The sequence below is a fragment of the Dermacentor silvarum genome, chromosome 4 (genome assembly GCF_013339745.2).
Source record: "Dermacentor silvarum isolate Dsil-2018 chromosome 4, BIME_Dsil_1.4, whole genome shotgun sequence".
In the NCBI taxonomy this organism is placed as follows: Eukaryota; Metazoa; Arthropoda; class Arachnida; order Ixodida; family Ixodidae; genus Dermacentor; species Dermacentor silvarum.
The window spans coordinates 206562281-206571713 of record NC_051157.2 but is presented as its reverse complement, the minus strand read 5'-3'; positions in this window follow the sequence as shown (position 1 = coordinate 206571713).

Sequence of the window (9433 nt, the reverse complement as noted above, 5' to 3'; positions counted from 1 at the left end):
GTGCCCTAGACATAATTGAGTGATTTGCAGTTGCAACTGGACTGCAGCCTCAGCTTGTGAGACTAGTGGTATGGCACATTTTGTAAAACTAAGCTACATATATACAGCATTACCAGTTTGAGCAGAGACCTGTTTATATATGTTCACCTTTAGCATCTAGATTTTTTACCGTGAATTCAGAAAAATCTCCAGCGCATCGACTGCCTAGATTTGAAATTCCGTATAGTTGTATTCTTGTTCATTGCGGTTGCACTTAACTTCTGTCCAAATGGGAGAGCATTTCTGCATAGCGCATCAAGGACCATTCTTTATTAGGCCGTGACTGCTGCGACCGGGTTGCAGCAGACAAAAGGTGCCCAAAATGTCTGCGTTCACCCATGACGTCACATCCCCTATAACCTATGATGTCACATCCGTTTAATTTCATGGCGGCTGTTTTTCGGGGCCCGTCGAGTTGTGAAGCAGTCCGCATTCCGTGCCTTCTTACAGCCTAAGTAATCCATTTGTCCACTCTGTATGCATGTAATAAAAGGTTGGGGCTGTCAGCTGCTTGATGTGTTGCCGTTAGTTATCTTGCGCGCATATTTTGCCTCGTGACCGCGTCAAATTGCAGCCGGCCCGTGGAATAGGTTGTGGCATCCCATACAAAGCTGATCCTGTGAGTATACACCTCTGTCAGGATCGTTAGTACGTGTACAGAACTATCCCGTATTCTGCTTCAGTGAATGATGCGTGAAAAAACGAGGACGTAAGAAAATCCTGGCATGGTGAGCTGCTCCGCCAGATCGTGTTAAATCGCGTTTTTGCGCGAGATGGTCGACCAGCTTTGCTACTGCTTTTCTACAGCTTTGCTGCATTTCATTTAATCATCACCTGCATTCCTTTCAATAAGACAAATGGCATTACTGCGCGAAAGAGCGTCTTGAAGTTTCCCAAAAACAGCCAGTGTCACCGTGCCTGTTGCATGCACGCTTATCAGCTACACGTCTTGCAGCTACAAGCTATCAGCTACATCTATCACAAGCTATATACTGTTGTGCCATAGCACCTGCCATCATCGCCACCCGTCCCTCTGGGTCCTGCCGACTAGTCGCCAACGGGACGTGGCGACACAATGCGACGCGGGTGCCTCAGCAACCGCCCCGTCTTGATCCGGTCAACGAGTCGCCAAGGTGACGCGACGACACAATACGGCGCGGGGGGACCTCGGCAACTGCCCCGTCTGTGTCCTGCCGACGTGCAAGCAGCCCCGGCCATCATCGCCACCTCGGGGTCCTGTCGACGAGTCGCCAGGGGGACGCGACGACACAATGCGACGCGAGTGACGTCAGCAACCGTCCCCTCTTCCTCCTGTCGACGAGGAGCCGCCGCCAAGGGGATTTAAGGAGGAACCGGCCCATTGTTAAGCCAGAGAGTCGCCACCGGCCGCCCCGTCGGTCTGGTGCGCTCTTACCAGCTCTTACTGCTTTGACCAGCTATCCCCAGCTAAGGGCAGCTATTACCAGCTATTACCTGCTATTCCTGCTATATCTGTACATATTTGTACATATTGTATAAAGCTTTCGTCTCCTCTTCGCCTGCTTCAAGACTCCGTCTCTCGTCCCGGACCCCGAGTCGCAACAGTGGATGGCAGCTATGGGATTGGCGAACCAGTATCTGAACAGCGGATGGCAAGCTACTAGATACGAGGACCGAAGACGCCTGCTACACCGCTCGATGGCAGCTACCAGATCGACCGGCGTCAACCACTTTGGCTGGGTGAGTGCCCGATGTTTGCTTTTCATGTCGCCAGACCTCTCTAGCACAGGCAGATGTTAGTAGAGTGTTTTGCTTTTGGTAGACTATGATTTATTAATTTGCCTTCTTTAAATAATGGATTCTAGTTTGAAGTAACGTAAATTTTGTGAGCAGCAACACGAGGAACGAGATCGCGATGGAGGAATTCCAAGTTCAGGACCTCATTCAAGTTTGCGAGGAGTTGGGCATTTCCGCCGGCTCCGAAAAAGCAAGGAAAGCGATTCTCGACGTGATGCGAGCAGAGGACGTGACGACCGAGGAAGCCGAAGAGGCTTGGGAAGTGATTGTGGAGCGAAAGCTCGAGGCAAAGGAACGCGTTAGACGTGAGAGGCGCGAGTTAGAGGCGAAGGAGCCCGAAGTCCCGAGGAAAAGGCAAGGCGAGAGAGCCGTCGACAGAATCAAACATGGATATGGCGCACAGCACGATATCATCTCCACACCTTCAGGGCGGGCGAGAATATGATTAAATTTCTTGCTGATTTTGAAAAAGTGTGCGAAGGAGAAGGTGTCAACCGGGACCTCTGGTCCGAGCGGTTGATCCTGTTGCTCCCTTGTAGTCTCGCGTGCGTTTTGGAAAGCCTGCTTGATGAGGAGAAGCGGGACTACGATGAAGCTAAGAAGGCTTTGGTGAGGCATTTTGAAGCTATAAGTCAGGCCGACTGCGAAGGCCAAGGCTATAGCGACAAGGCCGAGCTTGTCGAGGACAGGCCGCCTATTATGATGGCTACAAGCTCAGGAGGCGCCGCAAATGATGTGATGCCATTGGTGCACACGCTATGCGACGAGCGCCAACACGATGTTGTTTCGCCGTCTAGAGAGGCCGCTTTGGGAAAAGTGGCCGACAGTGGCTCTTTTGATTTAGATAGTAGCGACAAGGTGAAGCCTGTCGATGAGAGACCGCAGGGCGAACCGGCTAGCTCAGATGGCGTCGGATGCAGTTATGTTCTGTTAAAGGTACAGACATCTAGCGACGACCACGAGGCTAGCTTGGTTTTGCCGCCCGGAGCTATGTCGTTGCGACGAGAAGGCAGGGCACCTGCGAGTACGAGTGCCGAGACCGCAAGCTTTGCGAGCCGCGCCGAGGGCAAACGACGAAGGCGCAAGCCGAGAAAGTCGAACTCGGGCGGCGATACGAGCCAGGTCAAGCGCGCCAACCGCCAACACGTTGAGAAAAAGCGGAATAGGCTAAATCCGAAAGTTAGGCGGCTGCTCAGATCTGTAATAGGCGTGACGCGCGTTTGTAAAGAAAGGATTTCGCGGAAATTCAGACGCCGCAAATGCCGCCGGTTCTCAGTGATATGCTCGAAAGTCTGCTTCAATGGCCGCTCCCTTCCTGGGGGAAGGAAAGGCGACGGCTTAGCGGACAAAGGGACCGCGCGCACGCGGGTCCGTGGATGCGCCGCTCCCCGAGTGTTTAGGGGCAGCAGTTTGAAGTCACGGCTACGGGCAAATCAGCCTTGTTCTGGTGTCGCGAGGGGACAACGCGTGCACCCGAGAATGGGCGACCCGCTCGAGCGCGTCTGAAAGGGTGTGGTTGTGAGCACCAAGTGATTGTAAACGTGCCATGGTAGTTTGAAAGCCCATTCTATTAATTGTCTTTTTAGTAATCATTTTATTTTCTGTGTTTTCTTGGGATAAAGTTGAGCCGCGTGTTGAGCGTAGGAAAGGGTGGATATGCCAAGAGCACATTTTATGCTCTGGTCCCTTTTGTTCGCGACCAACCGACATTTTTTTAGTTTGTTAATCATTAATTTACTGAGGCCTGATTCCTGAACTCTCGAGTAGAGAAAGCGTCAGTGTTTTCATTTGTTTGGTATTTTTACGTATTTCTAGGCTAGGCAAAGCCTAAATGCTTAATTTAGATTGACTTGTTTTTGTATTGTACGCGTTAGTTGTGTCAGTGTATAATTTTGATTCAGCTTTGCTTTCGTCTCAGTAGTGTGAGTTTTAGTATTTGTTTTTTTTTTGTTAGGACCGCTTCTGTGCTTTATAAATGTGGTGCTCGTTTTGCCGAGCGCATTTTGACAGCACTAATTGGAGGGCTATTTCTTTATGCGGTGACAGTTGTCGGATTTCATTAAGCACTTTTGCGAAGTGGCGCCCAAGCGCAAAGATTAGCGGCGCTCAGCCTTTTGCGTCACGGCTTTCGGGGGCAAAATTAAGTCATCTTCGGCAACCTTGATATTTGCCAACCTGCTTGCATTACAGTGGAGAATCGCTTGCAAAGGAATTCTGCTTTGAATAACCCTCACGCATTGACAATTAAAGAAAAAAATGGTCCGTATCTCGAATTTCTCTCTCAGATACGTGTCTCGTGTTGTTCGGGAATGTTTTTGTTGTTGTTTTGTTTTGTTTTGTTTAGCGTAGCCAGATCTCGGAAAATGCTTTGTTCGATGATTTTGGTCTGGCGGTTTGGAGAGCATTCGGAGGGTGCTTGCTTTGGCCGGAGTGGTTTGGCGTTGTTGATTCTTGGTCGTTCCAGTGGACATTATCAGGACCGAGCAGCAGAAAAGATCACCGGCGGGAAAAGCGGCAGAGCCGATACCTCCTGACCATCCTAGACGTCGCCCAACCGGCGCATCCAATCTTCCGAGCTGCGTCGGACAGCTCGACCTCTGGATGCATTGTCTGGCGGCGGGGGTGCTGTTGTACCATAGCACCTGCCATCATCGCCACCCGTCCCTCTGGGTCCTGCCGACTAGTCGCCAACGGGACGTGGCGACACAATGCGACGCGGGTGCCTCAGCAACCGCCCCGTCTTGATCCGGTCAACGAGTCGCCAAGGGGACGCGACGACACAATACGGCGCGGGGGGACCTCGGCAACTGCCCCGTCTGTGTCCTGCCGACGTGCAAGCAGCCCCGGCCATCATCGCCACCTCGGGGTCCTGTCGACGAGTCGCCAGGGGGACGCGACGACACAATGCGACGCGAGTGACGTCAGCAACCGTCCCCTCTTCCTCCTGTCGACGAGGAGCCGCCGCCAAGGGGATTTAAGGAGGAACTGGCCCATTGTTAAGCCAGAGAGTCGCCACCGGCCGCCCCGTCGGTCTGGTGCGCTCTTACCAGCTCTTACTGCTTTGACCAGCTATCCCCAGATAAGGGCAGCTATTACCAGCTATTACCAGCTATTACCTGCTATTCCTGCTATATCTGTACATATTTGTACATATTGTATAAAGCTTTCGTCTCATCTTCGCCTGCTTCAAGACTCCGTCTCTCGTCCCCGGACCCCGAGTCGCAATAATACAAGCTATACAAGCTATCAGCTACATTATCAGCTACACGTCTTATCAGCACGCTTATCATCTACACGCTGCCGTGATGCACTTAGAACGATTATGACGCAGTATCAGCCTGCTACTGCGGCATGCAGGATCACTATGACAATACAATTGAAATAAATAAAGAAATTAATGCAGTAAGTGGGGTGTTTAAAGGTTGCCAAGCGTGATAAGCGGACCTGCCTCGTAAGTTGTGTTGAATGAATCGGCTTTCTAAAGTCGGCTTCGCCGCAGTTGATTTGTGTTACGCGGTGAAGCTTACCCTAAATTATTGCAGTGAAGCATACCAAAAGCGAAAAGGGGCCGCTATCACGGGACATGTAGTATGTGTTCCTTAACTATGTAGTACATGTACGCGCGCACCGCCGTCTCCCATCACATTACGCGCGCCGAGATGCCTAATAATTGTGCTTGCAGGCCTTCAGAGCTATTTCGGACGTGTCTGTGACGCTTTGAACCGTTGTTTCGTCCACCTCAAGCCAATGTTCACTCGGGTCATTTTTTGATGAAGTGTTGATTTTTCCAGTAACAGCTACGTAATTTCGTGGTTTCCTGTCCAACTGCTTTGGGCATATGCAACTCAAGGCGTGCTTTTCAGCCGAGTGTTCGAAAGTGAAATGATGCTTTTGCACCAGTAGAGCCGTCACCCATTACAACACAGTCAATCAATGTCATTTGTCACAAGCGGGCCACCGAACGCGGGTACACACGCGCTCGCGTGAAACTGCATAACTAGCCGTGAGATCAGCGTGCTTCTCAAAAACCTGCTTTGCATCAAAGGCCAATCACCCTTGCTCTAGATTTCACGTCGCACTTGGTGGTTGACCCGCCGGGGTGGCTGAGTCAGCTAAGGCGTTGCGCTGCTGAGCACGAGGTCCCGGGATCGAATCCCGGCCGCGGCGGCCGCATTTCGATGGAGGCAAAATGCAAAAACGCCCGTGTGCTTGCGTTGTAGTGCACGTTAAAGAACCCCAGGTGGTCAAAATTAATCCGGAGCCCTCAACTACGGCGTGCCTCATAATCAGAACTGGTTTTGGCACATAAAACCCAGAAAGAAGAAGAAGCACTTGGTGGTTGGCTGGGGCACCACGCACATTGATTGTGACCAATGCATGGATCCGCGGCGTTAGTTTGTCATACTGCACCGTGTGGTTGTCGTTTCTTGTATGTCCCTGAATCTTAAGCGCTGTTGAGATTCCCACTCGAATGTGAGCTCATACCACACTTGCGAGGTCTTCTCGCTGCTATCGTATTAGCTGGGGAATATAGTTTAGCTGCTTTGGTTAATTCTACAGCTGAGGCTGCTGCAGATTTTTTGAGCTAGTAATACATTGCGCAGTTGCCCGTTTCACTTTTTTGTGCTAAACCGCAAGACATTCTGTGTGTCTGAAAAACAAAATTGCACTGCGGCGAAGCAAACTTTACTAAACTGAATTTTGCAACGTTTCCTTTTTTTTATTGTAGGCTCTTGCCTCCCTATCAGCCACTACCAAACGCTTGTCGGTACGTCGCTTGGAAAAGGTCTTGCCAGCTCATTCTCCCCCGTTGGGGGTGGCGGAGACTCACATATACGGAAACTGTCAAGGAAAGCAGATATTGTCCTGATGAGGCAAGCCCCCTTGCCGAAACGTTTGCACCAGCCTGTTCGGCCACTGTTAAATCACTGCAACATATTTGTCTGTTGCGGTGAAGCATACCGATAGTGGGAAGGGTTTCAGTCAGGGACGAGCTTAATGTTCTAGTCTCAACAAAGCAAATTTTCGCGGCAGGATAACGTTTTGACAACTTTTGTTAGTTAAACCGGCATGTAAGGTTTTAGCCGTTTTCACTATCAGTATGCTTTACTGCAGGACACGTCCGTCGTAGTTGGCCGAAACCCTACTTGACAGGTTCACCCTTGCCGCTATTAGTGCATGTGCTTCACTGCAGAACACATTGTGTATTGCAGTGAAACATATTAAATCACATTTGTTAGCTTAGATTTCAAAAAACCCTTGCCCTTCGCTTTTGTGATATTGTTACGACGAGGCGAAGAAGAGAACGACAACGGACCTGAAGATGACGTAAAGTTGAAAAAGCCTGGCTGAGCTCTCTTTCGTCTCCGGGAATGGTGTCTATTTGTAAATACATATTGTAAATATAGTTTCATTGATGTTTTATAAAATTGATGGCAGCATGTGTGATGTTTATCCTTTGCTTTTTTTGTGTACCTGGCATACTACCATTATTAAATTTCCCTGTGCTTTTTAAGGTGCTGGTGTACATAACATCACATCGCCAGGAATCGCTATGTAATTTAGTGGCCTTGTCATGTTCAAAGACTAATTTGATGGCTCTTCTCAATAGAGGTTGTGGTTAAGTTGATGTGAATGTTGTTTTAGAGGGGTAGTTTTCTGAGAAGAAATCAAATACCAAACAAAAGACCTGTGGTAACCTTGTTTGAGGAGAGGACTTCCGCATAGCTGATCAGGGAACATTCTTATTACATAGTTTCCTTTTATTATTTAACTTACCTACAATCGAGAGCAAATGTATAGATTGATCAATGTGCAATGCATTAGTCTAACATACATTGCCATGTTCAACAGTACAGTGCATTTAGCTGGTGTTGGTTCATTGAAGCTAAGCATTACTACAGCCTTTAACTGTAACTATCATGGTGTGACAGCAGAGAAATGGCGATCCAAAGACAGTTGGGCACATTGAGACGACATCTTTTTGTGTGTGAAAAGGCGAAATATACAAAAAATGAGACAGAACACATGCACATTAATCTTTTCTCACACACAAAAACACTAGGAGGCTTAGGGCCCATTCACACTTGTGACTAGGCGAGGTCACGTGACAAAGTTAGTCGCAAGTAGTTGCAAATGGTCACTTCTCTCGAAAGGCGACCCTTTCCGGCCAGTTGCGCGACCGCAGTCACAGAACAGCTGAACCAATCAGATGCGAAGGAACAAGACGCCCATATATGCTAATGCTTATTTTACGCGGCGATGACATTGCAAGCAGACGTGACGGCGTATCGCGAGACATTTCGGTTTAGTGACTTGTCGGTCACATTTGTCAGTGTGAACATCGTTTGTCTTGATAACTTTCTGGTCACCAGTGTCAGTCGGTCGCGGGACGTTGTCTAATCGCAAGTGTGAATGTGCCCTTAAGGTTTCTTCACTGCGCCACAGAACCTATACCTTTGATCTCAAAGATAATTCTGATTATTGGATTTGTTCTTAAACGTGCTTTAGTTTTACATGTTTTAAACTATTTTTATTTTCACAGACGAAAAAACATGGCTTGACTCCCTGGTACAGGATACTTGCACCGGCATGGAGTGATGAAGCCCAGCAGTGTACGTAGAAGTGCTGATTTCCACAGTCTAGCAGCAGTTCTTCATCAACAAGAACATCTGTGCTGAAAATAAAGTGTTCCTGCCAACATTCTGGTTGTCATACTGATCACTATACATGAGCATCATTCTTGTGCCTCCTTATTTTCTATAGCAAAAACACTTCTATGGCAAATTGAGTGTCCTAATAAATGCTTTTAAAGGTACGTATGAACATCCTTAAACCCTTTCTACTGGTGCCATGGTAAAATGTTTGTACAGTAAAACTGAATGCAAGAATAGCAAACACCTTGATGCTGCATGGTAGAACTTGTAAATTGACAATTGTTGTGTAAAACATATTTTGTTCACTAGTGACTACTACCCTAAATGTCTTAGGTGCACAGATTTTCCATGGGTATACATTGCTACCTTACAAGCTCTTTATAGGCAGTCACAAGAGACATGTTGACTTTATTGAGAACCTTAAGTGCTTCAAGCCTCTGCTTCCCACTAGCCAAAAGCTGCTACCTTTCTTTCCTTTTCATTTAAGGCAAGACCAAGACCCTTGTCCCTCAATCTGCCAGCAAGCGTGTACTCCTGACATGATTCTCAATAGCAATAAACACTTCATATGTTGGTGATCTTTTTTTTAATTGCTAACAAATCTAACTTGCAAAAATTGCTGAGCAGTTTAAAGCTTACTTCTGTTCTGTATTTACCGCTTCCGAGCACGAGGCAACGCATGATAACTCTCTTCCAGTAATGTCTCCCGATTTTATAACGTACGAGGGTGTACTGTGTTTGCTACTTAACCTGAAAACGAAATCCTCAGCTGGTCCCGATAACATTCCGAACACACATTTTGCGCAGGTATGCCGAACCAGTTGAACATGTTTTGACACATGTTTTCCGTCTTTCCTTCGAAAAGTTCTTTTTCCTGACGATTGGCGTACGGCACGTGTAGTGCCAGTGTTTAAAACAGGCGATCGTCTGACGTCGGAAACTACAGGCCTATTTCTTTAACT